General features: G+C 39.1%; 3 long non-coding RNA genes across 6 annotated transcripts; 2 read left to right on the top strand and 1 right to left on the bottom strand.

Moving 5' to 3' along the window:
- The first annotated feature begins 456 nt into the window (after positions 1–456).
- LOC146364201 (uncharacterized) lies at positions 457–4,616 on the top strand. The gene is made up of 4 exons (XR_014799094.1): positions 457–1,759; positions 2,486–2,643; positions 3,069–3,126; positions 4,075–4,616. It is a non-coding gene; the product is annotated as an uncharacterized LOC146364201 (long non-coding RNA).
- Positions 4,617–6,009: 1,393 nt separating this feature from the next.
- LOC146364200 (uncharacterized) lies at positions 6,010–11,081 on the top strand. Of its 3 annotated transcripts, XR_014799082.1 has the most exons (5): positions 6,010–8,444; positions 8,935–9,091; positions 9,344–9,452; positions 9,558–9,679; positions 9,822–11,081. It is a non-coding gene; the product is annotated as an uncharacterized LOC146364200 (long non-coding RNA). The 3 variants fall into 3 exon arrangements; XR_014799081.1 differs by having other exon boundaries at positions 8,940–9,091; positions 9,344–9,679; XR_014799080.1 differs by having other exon boundaries at positions 9,344–9,679.
- Positions 11,082–12,755: 1,674 nt separating this feature from the next.
- On the bottom strand, positions 12,756–20,443 carry LOC146364199 (uncharacterized). Of its 2 annotated transcripts, XR_014799068.1 has the most exons (7): positions 19,237–20,443; positions 18,054–18,258; positions 16,798–17,021; positions 15,612–15,723; positions 14,728–14,885; positions 14,245–14,302; positions 12,756–13,296 (listed from the first exon to the last, which is right to left on the bottom strand). It is a non-coding gene; the product is annotated as an uncharacterized LOC146364199 (long non-coding RNA). The 2 variants fall into 2 exon arrangements; XR_014799067.1 differs by having other exon boundaries at positions 14,728–15,723.
- Positions 20,444–20,896: the final 453 nt, after the last annotated feature.

Genomic DNA, 20,896 nt, shown 5'->3' with positions numbered 1-20,896 from the left:
GCCTGTCTTCTTGTCCTCCTTCAAATGTGCATTTTTCGACTTATGTATTTATTTGAATTCATATTGCCATGACAACATAGCACAGAGCATCATGGTAGTTTAAAGCAGGTGGTTCTGTCCTCTGCAGAAATGCTGGTGTTCCATAGTGATGTAGAAGTATGTTAATAGTCTTGAAACAGACACTCACTGATCCGGTAAGAGCAGGAATTTAACTACAAACCCTCATAGTCCCCATCAGTATTCTTCATTTTGCTCTGCAGCAATGGTCACAGTGGCTGCTTTAAGTACGTTTGCCCCATAGAAATCCACTGATGTTCAGTGAGTCCCTTTGATACATATTTAGACCTTCATCATTTTCAGGGTGCATGAGTGTTATATCTCCATCTCATCCTAAACATTTTACCAACCAACACGTTCTCACTCCCAACTCGTCAAACGTGTGACGTATGGTCAGGCTCCCTCTGCTTCACTTATTGACGTGCAGGGTCCTCTCATTGAATACTATAGAGCTCCCTTAACGTTGCTTATTGACGACAAGAGATTGCCGCGGAAGAGCCTGTTGTCCGTATATTTATATATTTCCGAAATCACATTGTATTTATAGAATGACTATTAAAAGTCAGCGAGTGTCAGTAATGTTAATGTGGTTATGTTAGTAATACACCGAGTGCTAATATAACAGCTTTAAGATGCATTTGTAGATATTATTACGTGTTTTACCGTCTTTATGGTGCTAGCTTAAAGTTACGGTGTAAACGTTAGCTTATATTGTAGTAAAGCTGTTACTGTTTAAACGATGTTAGCACAGAAATATTAGCTTCTGTCATGACTGATGAAGTTACTAGTTAATAAAGTTTTCAGTAAAGTGTTTAATCGCAGCCACAGATTGACAGCAAATATCTCGATTAGCTTCAGTGCATCTATAATAAATATGTGCAAGTTTCAGTGCTTCGTTTAAACTGTATGATACTTATACTGATCCAGGGTCAGTGTAAAATACAATCCTAGCTGTGTGAACAAAGCCTGGCTCCTTTAATCCTGCATGACAAACCTCAGAATGCAGGTTATTATTACTCTTTCCTGCTGGCACACCTGTCACACCTGAGAGTCAGCTAGAAACTTACAGTGACGTGGACATCATGCAAAGACTGCCAGACTCTGTAATACTGCAAATGATCAGTGACTCATGTTAACACTAAACTTTAAACAGTACCTCTGTGTCTCTGTGTGCTGAACATCTAGGATTGAGTCAGGCTGCATTGACTGTGGGACTTTAATGTGTTAAAAGCAGGTTGAAGACGGCTCAGAAACATTTGAAGATTAAAATTTAGCATTATGGCTGCTGGTGGTTTGTAAAGCCTCTACTCAGCTGTATTTTTGTTACTAATTTATGTTTGTTGTTGTTTAACACAGATTTCAGAAGAGCAAATATGCTTAATAGTTTAACTAGATTTCATTTGTCAGTGTGGGTCTGCTGAGTCACCTGAAGAACTCATTTCATTCATTCTCCACATGATGTTCATTTACAGAAATGTTTCACAGGAACTGATTTCTCCCAAAGGGTGAACTAGTGTGTTTCCATAGATTACCTCTGTATGAATGTACTTCTTAAATGAAGGCAAGTGTTTGTCCTTTTTTGTTCCTCAGGTACAGTACGTGATATCAAGGGCAGGCGGTCAACACTGGGGGTAGACAAGAAGCAGACGTACTTCCAAGAGGGAGCTGCAGTGAGGACACAGCCAGGTCACTGAGGTCAGAGGTCAGAATCTGAAACAGCTCAGGTTTGGATTTTAGGTGTTATAAAAAATCAAAATGTATTTATAAAGAAACCTTTAAATAATAGTCATAATTATGATTATTATAAGAAATATCAAACATTTAAGTGGATTTTCTGTTACACATATTGTGTTAGCCCTGCAATAAACTGGCAGCCTGTCTTTGTCCTGTATCAGCTGGGATAGGCTTCATCCTCCCGCAACCCTGAATTGGATACATTGTATTCCAATTATGTAATCTGATCATTTACAAACTCAAGGTATCTAATCAAAATGTAAGTAATAATTATAAAATGGGAAAGCAGAAATAAGTGTGACATGAATGTGATTGTGTGAGCTGACATAGAGGACAGCTAAATGTAGTCTGAAAAACCTTTGTTGTCAAGTTTGCAGGTATATCAGCACGAGACATTCTTACATAGAAGAGACTGTTAAAGTCTCTAACTCAGTGAAGCATTATTGGTCCCGTCTGTTTGGATAAATATAGTAAGTTGATGTATGTCCATTTATTGACACATTTTCTTAAGTGCTTATCCAGTTCAGGATCACAGTGGAGCTGCAGCTGGATATGTTCACTAAATAAACCTTACAAAAGTTAACAATAAACCTGCATCCATGTACGTTGTTGTCCACAGGATGAGGAAATCAAACTGGAAGACTGTGGAACATGTTAATAAATGTTTGTGTGTTTATGCCTGTGTCTTTCACAGGAGGCGCTGGAAGGTTTCCCTAATAGTTCCTGGTGAATCAAAGCAGAACCATAAAGGTTGCTGGATTGCATGATGGCCTTACCCCTGAGCAGTCATCCTGTTAAAGGAGGAACCACTTAGAAGCTGTTTTCAAAGTAGCTGAGCAGATTTCATCTCAAGTAAGCAATTAACTGTTTGTTCGTTTGTTCTGCCACTTAAAGAGCATTTAAGGACATCTTTTGAGTGTCCAGTTGAATTAATTCTACTGGCTCTCATGGTCATTTGTTATTATAGACATATTTTTCATGTTCATCCAGCTATTTAGTAAATTCTATCTATTTAGTAATATCCGTCAGCTATAAAATGTAATATAAATATAAAAATATGTAAATATCTCCTGTCCTTTATGTTTTAATGATGGAAGTCTGTTATCGTGTTACATTAGCATTCCTCACATATCAATGAGATGCTGTACAGTACAATCCTACTGACACAGCAGAGGGATAACGACGGCTATTCAACATCGTTACACGACACATTCGAGCTGCATGACGCAGACAAAGTGACTAAATCATCTTTTTGTGGTTTATTGTCTTCAAACCAGCAGACAAAGCCGATTGCAGAAGATGTCAGAGAAGAACTTCAGGCCGTGTACTGAAAAGGTATTTTTTCTTGCTATCAAAAGACATTTGGAGTGGCAGCTTCTACAACTGGTTGTGCTAAAGTAAAGCTTGCAGTCTAAGAAATCACAGTGTTGATATTCAGCACAAAGAGAAAAGCTCACTTGTTTGAATTTATTTACAATCATAGCTTTATAAATTCTGACTGTAAACAGCTTTTACAGCTTTGATATTGTTTGACACTCGATATCAGGTGATAGGGTTTAATTTAAAGGTTTCTGTGTCCCAATGAGCCATTTACACTGATCAGTGTCAGTTTAACTGTAACACATTCATTATTTAGATTCAACAAAGAAATAACTGAATGTAAAAAATGGCAGCCCTCAGGCCAGGTTTAGAGAGATATATGCATGCATTATGAAATTTATGTATCCCAGATAATTGTTATTCATCTAGTCATGGCAGACCTACCTCTTCCTCCCAAGTTAACTGCAACCCAAAAGAACTAGTGGGGCTATTTACACACTCACAACCAGTGTGGGGTAAAAAGAGCCACCAAAAAGCTGTCAGCAACAGATGTGCTAGAAGAGTTAGAAACTCTACTTATGGAGAAACTTTCTAAGTCTAACAGGGGACAGGTACTCCTGCCCAAATAACATGATATAACCCCACGTACAGCCCAGCCATAAAATGAACCAAGTCATTTAGTTAAAGACAGCATGGGACCAAATGCATGTAACCAGCCTGCATCAACCTGACATTTCTTCCTCCTGAATTAAATGAATGAATGGATGAAAGTTAAATGACTACAAACCTAAAGCCACTAGTTCCCACACTGGAGCTCCCTGACACTGTGTGTTAACCGTATTTAGCTTGTATCAACAGTTGTAACAGGCTAAGCCACCTGAGACACTGCATTGAATGATTGTTCCTGTCTTAATGATTTCAGCTGACTGGTTTCAGCTCAGATGTTCTGCTTTTTCCTTTCAGTAGATCAAAGCAGCTCGTGCTCCTTCTGCTTCCATTTTAGAAGAAGAAGAAGAAGGCGAAGGCTTCAGCGAAGTGGCGTTCATGGTCTCAGTGAACAGTCACGGTCACACACTGCATGTGGTTTTAAAAGCAACATGTCTGTTCACCACAACAATGGAGATGTGTAATATTAGTGCAGCTACGGTTTGTTTTTGAACATCAGTTCTGTTTTCTACTTTGATCACTTAGACCAAAAAAGTGTTGTTTTCAGATTCTTTCTTTTACATCTATAAACCACCTGTTCATTTTTTTTTATTACAATTAGTTTCACATAAATGTTAGTTTTTCCTTTATGATCTTTTAATGCTTACACTACACTGTACATGTCTACATTAGAGACATTTCTGTTACCTGTTTCTGTTGACTCAGAGTTGTGAAATGTTCTTTTATTTGATACACAATATGAAGTTCATAATTTTCTTACAAATAAAACTCTAATGACAAACATGAACAGCTGTGCTTATTTCTGAGACATAAGTTTTTGAATGTGTTGATATTTAGACAGTGTGCATCTGTATGCTGAAACTGTAATGGTGAACCTGAGGTGATGGTCAACAGAAGGCAAATATATATCAATATAAAACAATATTGAAGTAATGTCTTTACCCCCTGCAGCGTGTGGACGCTGTGCACGCAATCACCTTATTCACTGTAGTAAACATGCACCGCTAGCTCACGTGACTGACTGTCTCCATGGTTACATCGTATATTATTAGCTATGTAAACAGCTTCCAAAGATACCGCCATAGCTCTCTGCAGCTGTAACACTTAAACACTTTGCAAACCATTTCATGTTTTTGATAGTTATGAAGACAGAATATGTTTTTAAGGTCATGCTAGGCGGTTGCTATGGTGGTTGCTGTGGACTTGGGTGGACCGCGTCCGATTCCTGTTATTAGCTGTCCGCCGTAGGAAGGCTGCGTTCCATTTACAAGTAGTGACAGTCTGCCGCAACTCGAACTCAAACCCCGCTTTGTTCTTTAATTATAGGCCTTTTATAGCCGTTCATGACACGCACACACACACATAAAGCACTTTGCCTCACCATGAGAATGCAACTTTACCTAACCTAACCTTTAAAGTATCTGATATAGGATAGATAGAAAAATGAAGCAACCAGAGATTTAATGATGAATACTCTGGGTTCTGTAGTTCACGTTTTACAGTCCTGAATGACTCTTTGCATATAATTTATTGAAGAGGAGTTTAGAATGCACTTTACATTTAGACTGTTGCTGTCTAATTTTTTACATTGTTGCCGTGTTATGTCATGAATAAGGTTCACCTGCTGGGGGTTTGATGGATCAGCTGGACAATACAGTCAAAGACAGACTTCATTCATCATATGCAAGAATCCTAGTTGGATTTTTGTTGTCACTCATGTTTTTGAACCAAATATTGAAAACAATTCTGACAGACTGGATACCTGGTCAGGGTGTACATTACCTTGTACTCAAGCATCCCAGGACAGAGCCCTGCCCTACCATGAGCCTGGGTGGATACGTGGTTATAATATAAAAGGACCAATACTGAATATGAATATTTCATGAAAATTGAATTATAATACAAATTAGTAATAAGGCTTTCTCTGCGCCCTTATCTACCCCATACTCAAAGAGCTGCGGGCAGAGAGGGTGACAGGAGAGGATGGCACTGAAGAGAAGATGCTCGGTTTCTGGAGTCTCCTGGTCCTGTCAGTATTAGTAGGATGCATCTGCATTTCCGAAATCACATTGTATTTATAGAATGACTATTAAAAGTCAGCGAGTGTCAGTAATGTTAATGTGGTTATGTTAGTAATACACCGAGTGCTAATATAACAGCTTTAAGATGCATTTGTAGATATTATTACGTGTTTTACCATCTTTATGGTGCTAGCTTAAAGTTACAGTGTAAACGTTAGCTTATATTGTAGTAAAGCTGTTACTGTTTAAACGATGTTAGCACAGAAATATTAGCTTCTGTCATGACTGATGAAGTTACTAGTTAATAAAGTTTTCAGTAAAGTGTTTAATCGCAGCCACAGATTGACAGCAAATATCTCGATTAGCTTCAGTGCATCTATAATAAATATGTGCAAGTTTCAGTGCTTCGTTTAAACTGTATGATACTTATACTGATCCAGGGTCAGTGTAAAATACAATCCTAGCTGTGTGAACAAAGCCTGGCTCCTTTAATCCTGCATGACAAACCTCAGAATGCAGGTTATTATTACTCTTTCCTGCTGGCACACCTGTCACACCTGAGAGTCAGCTAGAAACTTACAGTGACGTGGACATCATGCAAAGACTGCCAGACTCTGTAATACTGCAAATGATCAGTGACTCATGTTAACACTAAACTTTAAACGGTATCTCTGTGTCTCTCTGTGTGTGCTGAACATTTAGGATTGAGTCAGGCTGCATCAGCTGAAGCTGTTATTTGTATATATCAGTATTTTTTTCATTCAGGTGTGGGGAAAATACGTAAGACTGCAGTGAAGCGATGTACCAGATTAATCCCTGGCCAAAGGTATCGTACTTAAATCAGACTACTGATCCAGCCACATCAGCCTTTTGTGAGGTCTGTTTAAAGTAGACTAAAAATGAACTGCAGGTTCCTGAGAGGTGGACTGTGAGCACAGAAACACATGTTCATACATACAGCTGCAGCAAACTTACATTAATTTTAAATAGATTTGTTACTCTGATGTCTGTCTCTGTGTTTGTCCTCTGACAGACTGGTGACCTGTCCAGGTGTGCTCTACCTATGACTACTGGGACAGGCTCTAGCCTCTGTAAAAGAAATTTTCTGTTATTCTCATTTAAAGTATTTAAGTGCTTATGCATATGCTTAGTTGTGACACTGTTATAGACTGTTCAGTGAAAGTTTCTAAAACTAGATGAACTTACTTCAGCGTCAGCAGTTTGAGAAAACAACTCCCTTTACAGGTGCTGATAAGGCCAAGGGCACAAAACAGCATAACCATTGATCCGTTAGGTTTCATAGCGAGACACGTGAAGTGTGGTAGGATCAGTTTGTAACTTCCTCCCTCTTCCTTGGAATGCATAAAGGAGTAGGAGCACAACTTCTGTGGCAGCGCTGACATGACTGAACTGTGATGTTTGATGTGTGTTGGCGCAGTAATAAATAGCTTGATCACAGCTCTTTCTGTGTTGCAGACTTTATTTAAAAAATTCCACGACACCCCCCACCCTCCCACTGTGAACCTGAATTGAATATTCAGAAGACATTTGTTTAAATAGTTCTACAAATCTGAGCTGTTGGTGTGTCCTTGGATTGTGTGGTAATAATATTAGAGCTAGCAATCTTTCTTACTGAATCTCTACTATGAGTCATGTTACCTGAGATTAATTCTATGTTTACCTGTCAGCCTGGACAAATGTGCTGTGTGAAGGAAATTAAATTAAATCAGATCTGAACTGCGTACATTTAAGGAACCTGTTCATATTTAATTGAAATATGAACCAGTGATTTTTTGATTGCTGATTCCAAGAGAGTCTTTGTGGAAATCCTGTTTGGCTTTTTGTTATTTTAATTCTCTTCTCTGTTTTCCAGAACAGTTCTCCACAGTCGCTGTCCACATGGGTCAGTGGGACCAAGAAGCACTCTGCTAATGTGTGGACTCTGACCAGCAACATCCAGCAAGACCCAGACAGCGTTTTCTATCTCCCAGCTGGAGTTTTTTGTTTGTCTGTGACTGGAGAGTCAGATTTTTGTTGAGCTTCACACTTGCAGAGGTAAGTCAGTTTGCAGAGATCCCTCCCACCCTGGCTTTTATGTCCTAGATTTCTTATCTGAAACAGTAATATTTCAGTGACTGCTGCTTATACCACAGGTTAATACACGCTACTGATCCCTGATAGGAGAATCATCAATTTTGGCAACAAAGAAGCCTGGTGGATGTTTGTTTGCAGTCTGATGATGGGACATCATGCTCTGCATCTTCAAAGTTTGCCCCCTCATTATTATTCATACCCAGTAATGTGAAGTATGCTTATATCTACTATAACTGAACCAACCTGGTGCTCTTCATTTATGGAGGCTGTTGAGTCTGAATGTTGGATGTTGTGTATCTCGTGTTCTCTGGGCTTCGTTGTCCTCAGTCTTTTTGCAGGATCAGAAAACAAAACCAGGAGGCGTGTAAATGTTTCTTCTCCATGATGTTTCTTCAAATGTTTCTTCTGGATGATGATAAGACTGTGACACGGGATGCCACCTTTGGTCTTGTGATGAAGCAAAGCTCAGGAAGAAGTGGGATTAAATGGTACCCACATGTGTGCTGCTGAGAAGGATGTACAGGGGCACCTGCAGCCAAATCCAAGCTTCAGGTTAGTTGTAGTTGCAGAACGCTATAGGACTGAGACAGCTGAGGCATCAAATGTTTGATTAAACGGATGAAAAAGAGAAGTTTTTTCCCTATAATTATCACTTCTTAAAATCTGTAGCAACTTCAAGTCTGTCAGCGTGCTGAGCATGCTCAGAATGTGACAATATATTTTTGTTCAATATTTAATTTCTTTCAGTTGCAATTGTTAAATGAAAAAAAAATAAAAATATATTCTTATAATTTAGCAAACTAATTTATCAAAAAATATATATACATATATCTGTATTAGTTTTAATAAACTAATTTGACACCTGTATTGAAAATACCATATTGTATTCATACAGAATCAGTATGGTATCATTGTTTGTCTGCTCACTGATTGTTGAAACTAAGAGCTACTTTGATCTGTTTAGATCTAAAGTATCCAAAGTTGAGCTCTAATGTTTCTTCACCCCTGTGTGTGTGATATCTGATTTCCTACATGCTGGCAGAGCAGCAGTTTGTGCTCACAGATGGTGACGGTGTGGAGAGACGGTGGTGTTTCCTCAGAAGAACCAGCAGAGTCACAAAGGACACCAGTCCATCTCACCACCTTGACTTGCTGACTGATGTTCGTCTGCACTGCACAGAGGAAATCAACTGACCGAGGTTTGTCCAGTGACGTGTTATGAAATGTATATTTGTTTTATGCTTACAGATATGTTTTTCTTGACAGAGGCTCTGCAGAGGTTAGACAAAGCAGAGAAAATATGTGCTTTACATTTTACTGTGATTTATTGAGATATTTGTTGCCTGATGTTCAGCAGGAATGGAGAAATAGAATCAAAGGGAGATGTTTTTGATGTTTTTGTAATGATGTAAGTAAATCTTCAATATTATTTATTTGCTTGGTTATATTAGGAGTGTTTCTGAGTGAGGGAGAGAGGAGTCATCATCCAGTTTAAGTGACGTAGATCAGTGGATACACTTGTCTCCCCTTTAAAGGAGACAATCCAAGTCATCCTTAAATGTTAGTGCTTTCAAATACACAAACATTTTTAAAGGACAAAAATGAACATCCAACTTTGACTGTAATACAAAATAAATCTTTGCATGTGTGTTTTCAAACTCTCAGATGGGCAGGATATCAGTCTTGGACTGTCTAACCTGCCGGAGCAGCACTGAATGACCACCACACATGAGCATGTTCCTGCAACATTCAGCATCTGATCTGTCATCTGTGTGCTTCTGCTTTTGGTAAGTAGAGTTACCCAACTCCAGTAACTCTAAACACATGCCATCCATTTCTAACGGCCTGGTTACTTCCTGTCAGTTACTTTAGAAACCATGTGGTCACCTGACCTAACACTGTTTCTTCTTCTTCCCCTTAATGTTCAAGTGTCAAATGTCCAACAGCTGGAGAGGAAACTACACCAGTGTACTGGGATGTTTCAGCAACACGTGCCAGATGCTGTTCCTTCATGGTGACATCACCAGAGACAGCCCCACCCACCTAAGGACCTCGCCATTGATCATGATGATTATAATGATGACAGCGAGCGGAACTAAGACTGTAAAAATCCACGACCACAATTTTTCTTTCTAATTATTAATGAATACTGAGAGCCTCTTTCTGTGTTTTGTCTGTTTTGGGGTTGTTGTTTTTTACCTCATTTGTTACTAACAAAGTTCACCAAACTCACACAGTTTACATTCTGTATGTTTCCATCTTTACCAGCCACACTCTAACTGCATTTAAGAAAATAATCCTTAGAAATCGTCGTTTTTCTCTTTCGTAATTGATGATAATTCAGTGAATATACTGCGCTGCTTCCTTTTATTGCGTCACACATTGCTTTAAGTTTTTCAGTGTCCAGTTGGCTGTAGCTCAGGTGGCAGAGCAGGTCAGCCACTAATCAGAAGGTCGGTGGTTTGATCCCAGGCTGCCTCCTGGATGCATGCCAAATATCCTTGGGCAAGATACTAACCCCATGTTTGCCTACTGGTGGTGGTCAGAGGGCCCGGTGGCGCCTGTGTCCGGCAGCCTCGCCTCTGTCAGTGCGCCCCAGGGCAGCTGTGGCTACAATGTAGCTTGCTATCGCCAGTGTGTGAATGTGTGTGTGACTGGGTGAATGACTGAATGTAGTGTAAAGCGCTTTGGGGTCCTATGGACTAGAAAAGCGCTATACAAATGCAGGCCAGGCCAGTTATTTTTTACGGCTGTTTGAATTCTCTGTATGTTTGACCCTGTAGACTGTTTGATGGACTGCTTGTCTTCCTGTTTGTTACCGCCGCCTGTTTTTGACTAAAGATTTGGATTTCTGACTTCAACACAGCCTCTGCGTGTCCTCCCTTTGTGTCCTCTTCCTCTGTGAATGTGTTGCATGTGTCACAGATTCATTTTATTAACAGTTTTCACACAGTGAGTTGCATCAGCATTCATCCACAGCACATTTCAGAAGGATTCAGATTAATACAGTGATCTTATAGTCAGAATTATCCTGACAGACTGCCACTGTAAATTATCTTTCATCAGGTAAATTTTCAAATAAAGTCAAATAAAGTTCAGTATTTCAAAGCAGGAGTTATGAAGAATCATACTGGCATTAGGACTAATAATATGTACTTACAAAGTCAAAGTTTTTTAATTATGCTAGAATACTGGAAGACAATCAACTTTTAGTGTTTTCCGCATATTAATTATTCTGAAATAGAGATGGTGACCCTAACTGTACAGACGCACACTAAACAACTGACAATCTAACAGACATCATTGGCCTGAGCTGTCATGCACAGTGAGTCTGATCCTTTGCTGTGAGAGTCTGACAAGCATGTTTCTGGTCAGTTTGGAAGAAATAATATCACAATGTTGATCTTTTTTTCCAATATTCCTTCTCTTTTACAACATAAACTGTGATCAAAGCTACTTATGTTCACAGCATGTAATAATACTGACAGTCCAGGGCATTGTGGTCTGTTGAGCTAGGGTTAGGGTTAGCAATTCAGACATATGTAATCAATATTAAACGTCTCTGACGTGGGCCACTGTCCGCAGTGTTGGGAAATCCATACCAGGCTGGAACGAGTCAAGGTAGGTGAGCATCCACGAGAAGACACAGCAGATGCATCCTACTAATACTGACAGGACCAGGAGACTCCAGAAACCGAGCATCTTCTCTTCAGTGCCATCCTCTCCTGTCACCCTCTCTGCCCGCAGCTCTTTGAGTATGGGGTAGATAAGGGCGCAGAGAAACCCTTATTACTAATTTGTATTATAATTCAATTTTCATGAAATATTCATATTCAGTATTGGTCCTTTTATATTATAACCACGTATCCACCCAGGCTCATGGTAGGGCAGGGCTCTGTCCTGGGATGCTTGAGTACAAGGTAATGTACACCCTGACCAGGTATCCAGTCTGTCAGAATTGTTTTCAATATTTGATTCAAAAACATGAGTGACAACAAAAATCCAACTAGGATTCTTGCATATGATGAATGAAGTCTGTCTTTGACTGTATTGTCCAGCTGATCCATCAAACCCCCAGCAGGTGAACCTTATTCATGACATAACACGGCAACAATGTAAAAAATTAAACAGCAACAGTCTAAATGTAAAGTGCATTCTAAACTCCTCTTCAATAAATTATATGCAAAGAGTCATTCAGGACTGTAAAACGTGAACTACAGAACCCAGAGTATTCATCATTAAATCTCTGGTTGCTTCATTTTTCTATCTATCCTATATCAGATACTTTAAAGGTTAGGTTAGGTAAAGTTGCATTCTCATGGTGAGGCAAAGTGCTTTATGTGTGTGTGTGCGTGTCATGAACGGCTATAAAAGGCCTATAATTAAAGAACAAAGCGGGGTTTGAGTTCGAGTTGCGGCAGACTGTCACTACTTGTAAATGGAACGCAGCCTTCCTACGGCGGACAGCTAATAACAGGAATCGGACGCGGTCCACCCAAGTCCACAGCAACCACCATAGCAACCGCCTAGCATGACCTTAAAAACATATTCTGTCTTCATAACTATCAAAAACATGAAATGATTTGCAAAGTGTTTAAGTGTTACAGCTGCAGAGAGCTATGGCGGTATCTTTGGAAGCTGTTTACATAGCTAATAATATACGATGTAACCATGGAGACAGTCAGTCACGTGAGCTAGCGGTGCATGTTTACTACAGTGAATAAGGTGATTGCGTGCACAGCGTCCACACGCTGCAGGGGGTAAAGACATTACTTCAATATTGTTTTATATTGATATATATTTGCCTTCTGTTGACCATCACCTCAGGTTCACCATTACAGTTTCAGCATACAGATGCACACTGTCTAAATATCAACACATTCAAAAACTTATGTCTCAGAAATAAGCACAGCTGTTCATGTTTGTCATTAGAGTTTTATTTGTAAGAAAATTATGAACTTCATATTGTGTATCAAATAAAAGAACATTTCACAACTCTGAGTCAACAGAAACAGGTAACAGAAATGTCTCTAATGTAGACATGTACAGTGTAGTGTAAGCATTAAAAGATCATAAAGGAAAAACTAACATTTATGTGAAACTAATTGTAATAAAAAAAATGAACAGGTGGTTTATAGATGTAAAAGAAAGAATCTGAAAACAACACTTTTTTGGTCTAAGTGATCAAAGTAGAAAACAGAACTGATGTTCAAAAACAAACCGTAGCTGCACTAATATTACACATCTCCATTGTTGTGGTGAACAGACATGTTGCTTTTAAAACCACATGCAGTGTGTGACCGTGACTGTTCACTGAGACCATGAACGCCACTTCGCTGAAGCCTTCGCCTTCTTCTTCTTCTTCTAAAATGGAAGCAGAAGGAGCACGAGCTGCTTTGATCTACTGAAAGGAAAAAGCAGAACATCTGAGCTGAAACCAGTCAGCTGAAATCATTAAGACAGGAACAATCATTCAATGCAGTGTCTCAGGTGGCTTAGCCTGTTACAACTGTTGATACAAGCTAAATACGGTTAACACACAGTGTCAGGGAGCTCCAGTGTGGGAACTAGTGGCTTTAGGTTTGTAGTCATTTAACTTTCATCCATTCATTCATTTAATTCAGGAGGAAGAAATGTCAGGTTGATGCAGGCTGGTTACATGCATTTGGTCCCATGCTGTCTTTAACTAAATGACTTGGTTCATTTTATGGCTGGGCTGTACGTGGGGTTATATCATGTTATTTGGGCAGGAGTACCTGTCCCCTGTTAGACTTAGAAAGTTTCTCCATAAGTAGAGTTTCTAACTCTTCTAGCACATCTGTTGCTGACAGCTTTTTGGTGGCTCTTTTTACCCCACACTGGTTGTGAGTGTGTAAATAGCCCCACTAGTTCTTTTGGGTTGCAGTTAACTTGGGAGGAAGAGGTAGGTCTGCCATGACTAGATGAATAACAATTATCTGGGATACATAAATTTCATAATGCATGCATATATCTCTCTAAACCTGGCCTGAGGGCTGCCATTTTTTACATTCAGTTATTTCTTTGTTGAATCTAAATAATGAATGTGTTACAGTTAAACTGACACTGATCAGTGTAAATGGCTCATTGGGACACAGAAACCTTTAAATTAAACCCTATCACCTGATATCGAGTGTCAAACAATATCAAAGCTGTAAAAGCTGTTTACAGTCAGAATTTATAAAGCTATGATTGTAAATAAATTCAAACAAGTGAGCTTTTCTCTTTGTGCTGAATATCAACACTGTGATTTCTTAGACTGCAAGCTTTACTTTAGCACAACCAGTTGTAGAAGCTGCCACTCCAAATGTCTTTTGATAGCAAGAAAAAATACCTTTTCAGTACACGGCCTGAAGTTCTTCTCTGACATCTTCTGCAATCGGCTTTGTCTGCTGGTTTGAAGACAATAAACCACAAAAAGATGATTTAGTCACTTTGTCTGCGTCATGCAGCTCGAATGTGTCGTGTAACGATGTTGAATAGCCGTCGTTATCCCTCTGCTGTGTCAGTAGGATTGTACTGTACAGCATCTCATTGATATGTGAGGAATGCTAATGTAACACGATAACAGACTTCCATCATTAAAACATAAAGGACAGGAGATATTTACATATTTTTATATTTATATTACATTTTATAGCTGACGGATATTACTAAATAGATAGAATTTACTAAATAGCTGGATGAACATGAAAAATATGTCTATAATAACAAATGACCATGAGAGCCAGTAGAATTAATTCAACTGGACACTCAAAAGATGTCCTTAAATGCTCTTTAAGTGGCAGAACAAACGAACAAACAGTTAATTGCTTACTTGAGATGAAATCTGCTCAGCTACTTTGAAAACAGCTTCTAAGTGGTTCCTCCTTTAACAGGATGACTGCTCAGGGGTAAGGCCATCATGCAATCCAGCAACCTTTATGGTTCTGCTTTGATTCACCAGGAACTATTAGGGAAACCTTCCAGCGCCTCCTGTGAAAGACACAGGCATAAACACACAAACATTTATTAACATGTTCCACAGTCTTCCAGTTTGATTTTCTCATCCTGTGGACAACAACGTACATGGATGCAGGTTTATTGTTAACTTTTGTAAGGTTTATTTAGTGAACATATCCAGCTGCAGCTCCACTGTGATCCTGAACTGGATAAGCACTTAAGAAAATGTGTCAATAAATGGACATACATCAACTTACTATATTTATCCAAACAGACGGGACCAATAATGCTTCACTGAGTTAGAGACTTTAACAGTCTCTTCTATGTAAGAATGTCTCGTGCTGATATACCTGCAAACTTGACAACAAAGGTTTTTCAGACTACATTTAGCTGTCCTCTATGTCAGCTCACACATTTACATTCATGTCACACTTATTTCTGCTTTCCCATTTTATAATTATTACTTACATTTTGATTAGATACCTTGAGTTTGTAAATGATCAGATTACATAATTGGAATACAATGTATCCAATTCAGGGTTGCGGGAGGATGAAGCCTATCCCAGCTGATACAGGACAAAGACAGGCTGCCAGTTTATTGCAGGGCTAACACAATATGTGTAACAGAAAATCCACTTAAATGTTTGATATTTCTTATAATAATCATAATTATGACTATTATTTAAAGGTTTCTTTATAAATACATTTTGATTTTTTATAACACCTAAAATCCAAACCTGAGCTGTTTCAGATTCTGACCTCTGACCTCAGTGACCTGGCTGTGTCCTCACTGCAGCTCCCTCTTGGAAGTACGTCTGCTTCTTGTCTACCCCCAGTGTTGACCGCCTGCCCTTGATATCACGTACTGTACCTGAGGAACAAAAAATAACAAACACTTGCCTTCATTTAAGAAGTACATTCATACAGAGGTAATCTATGGAAACACACTAGTTCACCCTTTGGGAGAAATCAGTTCCTGTGAAACATTTCTGTAAATGAACATCATGTGGAGAATGAATGAAATGAGTTCTTCAGGTGACTCAGCAGACCCACACTGACAAATGAAATCTAGTTAAACTATTAAGCATATTTGCTCTTCTGAAATCTGTGTTAAACAACAACAAACATAAATTAGTAACAAAAATACAGCTGAGTAGAGGCTTTACAAACCACCAGCAGCCATAATGCTAAATTTTAATCTTCAAATGTTTCTGAGCCGTCTTCAACCTGCTTTTAACACATTAAAGTCCCACAGTCAATGCAGCCTGACTCAATCCTAGATGTTCAGCACACAGAGACACAGAGGTACTGTTTAAAGTTTAGTGTTAACATGAGTCACTGATCATTTGCAGTATTACAGAGTCTGGCAGTCTTTGCATGATGTCCACGTCACTGTAAGTTTCTAGCTGACTCTCAGGTGTGACAGGTGTGCCAGCAGGAAAGAGTAATAATAACCTGCATTCTGAGGTTTGTCATGCAGGATTAAAGGAGCCAGGCTTTGTTCACACAGCTAGGATTGTATTTTACACTGACCCTGGGTCAGTATAAGTATCATACAGTTTAAACGAAGCACTGAAACTTGCACATATTTATTATAGATGCACTGAAGCTAATCGAGATATTTGCTGTCAATCTGTGGCTGCGATTAAACACTTTACTGAAAACTTTATTAACTAGTAACTTCATCAGTCATGACAGAAGCTAATATTTCTGTGCTAACATCGTTTAAACAGTAACAGCTTTACTACAATATAAGCTAACGTTTACACCGTAACTTTAAGCTAGCACCATAAAGACGGTAAAACACGTAATAATATCTACAAATGCATCTTAAAGCTGTTATATTAGCACTCGGTGTATTACTAACATAACCACATTAACATTACTGACACTCGCTGACTTTTAATAGTCATTCTATAAATGCTGTCCGTTTAAATGGTCTTACCTGTACACACTGCTGTATCCACATGTATTCCATAAGTTCCAAAAATTTAAATGAGTTCTGACTGTGTTGGGATGATAGTGTTGTTTGTTGTCTGCAGTTGCTGGTCCCTGGTGGAGAGAAGCAGGTGATGCTGGAGTCACTGCAGCCAGATGCACGTTACAGCATCTTGGTCACCGCTGAGTACCACAACAGAGAAGGAGGCAGCGGTTCAGCTCAGGGCAAAACTGGTGAGTCAAACAAGGGAAAGATGCCAAGACAGCTCAAGTGCAACTTCCAGTTAAGACCGACAGGCTTACATGCAAAAAGTGCAAATGTCCCATTACTTTACCCTTACAGGAGGATATGCATACTTGAAGGTTTCCACATATAGAAACATCAAGGTTTTTGGGCAGTATTGTTTCTACAGCACTACACGTACAGTCATTTTGGTCCAGAGACACAGATTCCTTTCTCTGCATAATGATGGGCTGTCTGAACAATGAGACAGAAGCCAGTGCCGGTACAATGACAGTACTGCTCTTGATACTTGGTTGGAAGTTCAAAAATTACTGGGTGCACTGTGTCTACGGTTATTGTCCAAGCTAGTGTGCAGATGACATTCTTTGGCTTTGTGTTTTTTGTTTGTTTTCTGGCTTTTTTCTGTTTCTCTAGACACTTTGTGGGTAAGCAGTGCGAGTGTGGTCAGGTCAGACCACTCCAGTATCTGTGTGTCATGGAGACCAGTATCTGCCGTTGATGGATATCCTATTGTAATCCAGGATGTAAAAGGTATTCTGTAATCACGTCTACAGTGATGTGAAAAGGTGTTTCCCCCCAAGTTAATACAAAATGCAGTTTTTAAATGATGATTTCATAGATTAGGGAGAAAGATTATCCAAACCTCCCTGGTCCTGTGTAAAAACAAATTGCCCCCCTTGTTAAATCACGAGTTAACTGTGATTAACCAATTTTGGAAACCTCAGTTCAGTGTTACTAGACACACTCAGGCCTGATTAATTGCAGACTTGTGAATCAAGAAATCAGTTAAATAGAACCTGTCTGACAAAGTGAAACAGGCTAAAAGACCTCAAAAAGCAACACATCGTGTCACCAGCCATCCTCCTGGTCCTCAGTGTTAATGCCCACTTAACTGGGTCCTTCAGTGGAAAGGCTCAAGCAGATGAAGCCTAATATAACAAGATGAGACTGACAAATATTCTATTTGAATGTTTAAAAAGAAAAATATCACAGTATCTATGCTTTCACTGAGCATATACCTGCATCACGAGTGTCAATGATGAACTCTGCAGCCTGAAAAGTCCTGGCCTCGGTCAGCCCCGGTCCACTCACACGCACACGGCTCACATCACCAATCCCTGACTGCTTGATCATAACAGCAATTGGGCTGCTGGGAACATGACGGCCGTTCTTCTTGATGTTAACAAGGTGCTCACCAATGTCCCTGGGTTACAAATGAGATTCCTAACACAGACAGACAAAACAGATGAGGGTTAACGCTTATTCTTGTGTGTGCACGCAGCCCGTTTCAGTTGCTCCTGCTTCTTTCTCCATGTTTTAACTTTATTACTTTCCCCCTCTGTCTTTTACTTAGGGGTTAATAAAGTATTTGGATTCTGATGAGTCTCATTGTTTTGCAAACTTCTCACTTATCAGACGGACACTCACCAATGTGAGCATCTCAAACACACAACGTGTATCGTGCCTGTTTATCTGCACACTATACTGTATGACAGAGTTTGCTGCACAGAAAGTGCCGTAAGCTATTTTAAAGGAACAGTTTCACAAACAACCTGATTTCTTACAAAATGAAACAATTGTCTTTACACTGCAGTCCTTGTCACTGTTAGATGTAACGCTGGCTCTGGAAAGGCTGCTGACAGCTCTGTCACCTTTGTGACTCTTTTCCTCTGTCAGCGATGAACCTCAGTGGGAGTGACATTCGTGATGTTCACTCTGTCACTCAGTCAAAGAAAAAAAAACTATACATTCAGACGTGAGGTTGAGCTGAACACAATGATACCAAGCAAGGCGAAAAAACCTGAAGGTGAAATACAAATGCAAAATTAAAAGTAGTCAAAAATGGCCAGTTATATTTTGGACCTCAGAGGGTTAACCCAACAAATCATGAAAAATTAGGTTTAAATTTTTATTCATGACAGTGCAGATTTCTCACATTTCAATTTAAGCATGTAACAATTTGATTTTTTCTAACACAAAAAGAGTGAAACTTAGGTTAGACTTGTGTTTGCAAATGACCCACCCCATGTTTTGTAGCTTTCTGGATTTCATACTTATTGGGCTATATATTAATTTATTATACAGACTTATACAGTACATTAAATCAAAATTCATGTTTTATGTAACTGAAATGTTTAATTATGTGGGCTACAGAAAATAATTAAGTTATAGACTATATTTATAAGAAACATGTACACTTACACGAGGAAGTGGTGTCCCAGAAACGATGTGGGCTCCATAGATAATTGGCAAACCTTCTGGAGGAAACCTGGTCTTGTTAGGAGAGACGGCATCCATCCCACTTTGGATGGAGCAGCTCTCATTTCTAGAAATATGGACAAATTTATTAAACCCCCCAAAATATGACTATCCAGAGTTGGGACCAGGAAGCAGAGTTGCAGTCTTACACGCCTCTCTGCAGCTTCTCTCCTCCTGCTACCCCCCCAAAAAACCCATCACCATAGAGACTGTGTCAGCTTCCAAAAAGACAAAAAACAAACTAAAAACCAGCAACAAACAACTTAAACATAAACAATTACAAAGAAAGAACAATACAGTATCCACATCTGAACCAAAGAGTAAAACAGTGAAATGTGGATTATTAAATATTAGGTCTCTCTCATCCAAGTCTCTGTTAGTACATGACTTAATAATTGATCAACAAATTGATTTACTCTGCCTTACAGAAACCTGGTTGCAGCAGGATGATTATGTTAGTTTAAATGAATCAACACCCCCGAGTCATTCTAACTACCAGAAATCTCGAAGCACAGGCCGAGGGGGCGGTGTGGCAGCAATTTGTCACACCAGCCTATTAATTAATGAAAGACCAAGACAGACTTTTAATTCATTTGAAAGCCTGATGCTTAACATTGTCCACCCCAGCTGTGAAACTCAGAAACCAGTCTTACTTGTTATCATCTATCGTCCACCTGGGCCTTATACAGAGTTTCTGTCTGATTTCTCAGACTTTATATCTAATTTAGTTCTGAGCTCAGATAAAATAATTATTGTGGGTGATTTTAACATCCATGTAGATGCTAAAAATGACAGCCTCAACATGGCATTTAATCTGTTATTAGACTCAATTGGTTTCTCTCAAAATGTAAAAGAACCCACCCACCACTTTTATCACACTCTAGATCTTGTTTTAACATATGGCATAGAAACTGAACATTTAACAGTGTTTCCTGAAAACCCTCTCCTGTCTGATCATTTCCTGATAACATTTACATTTACAATAATTGATTACACAGCGGTGGAGAGTAGACTTTATCAAAGTAGATGTCTTTCTGAAAGCGCTGTAACTAAGTTTAAGAATATAATCCACCCACTGTTATCATCTTCAATGCCCTGTACCAACACAGAGCAGAGCAGCTATCTGAACGCTACTCCAACAGAGGTCGATTATCTTCAGAAGTACCTGACTGGTGGTATAATTCTCAAACACGTAGCCTAAAGCAGATGACTCGTAATCTGGAGCAGAGATGGGCAGTAACGCGTTACTTGTAATGCGTTACTGTAATCTGATTACTTTTTTCAAGTAACGAGTAAAGTAAGGGATTACTATTGCAAAAACGGTAATTAGATTACCGTTACTTTCCCGTAGGAACGCTGCCTTACTGCGTTACTAAAACCGTGATTTTTTTTGCAAGAATGTCTCATGACAGTGACGTAAGCAAGTGCGACGTTCGTGACAACAGCTGTCTGCAGATCAACAATGGATCATATATCAAGTGCAGGAGAGAGTATGAGCGTGCAGCGTTTAAAGCGTGGAAGTACTGACCTTACTTTGAATTTGATTCCATAAAAAGTGACAAAAACATTAGTGTCCGTTGTGCGTGGGAAGAAAACTTCTTTT

The sequence above is a fragment of the Perissodus microlepis genome, chromosome 20 (assembly GCF_051167445.1).
Source record: "Perissodus microlepis isolate ML-2025 ecotype Zambia chromosome 20, ASM5116744v1, whole genome shotgun sequence".
NCBI classification, from domain to species: domain Eukaryota; kingdom Metazoa; phylum Chordata; class Actinopteri; order Cichliformes; family Cichlidae; genus Perissodus; species Perissodus microlepis.
The sequence above is the reverse complement of the archived record's forward strand: the minus strand, read 5'-3'. Positions and strand labels throughout refer to the sequence as shown.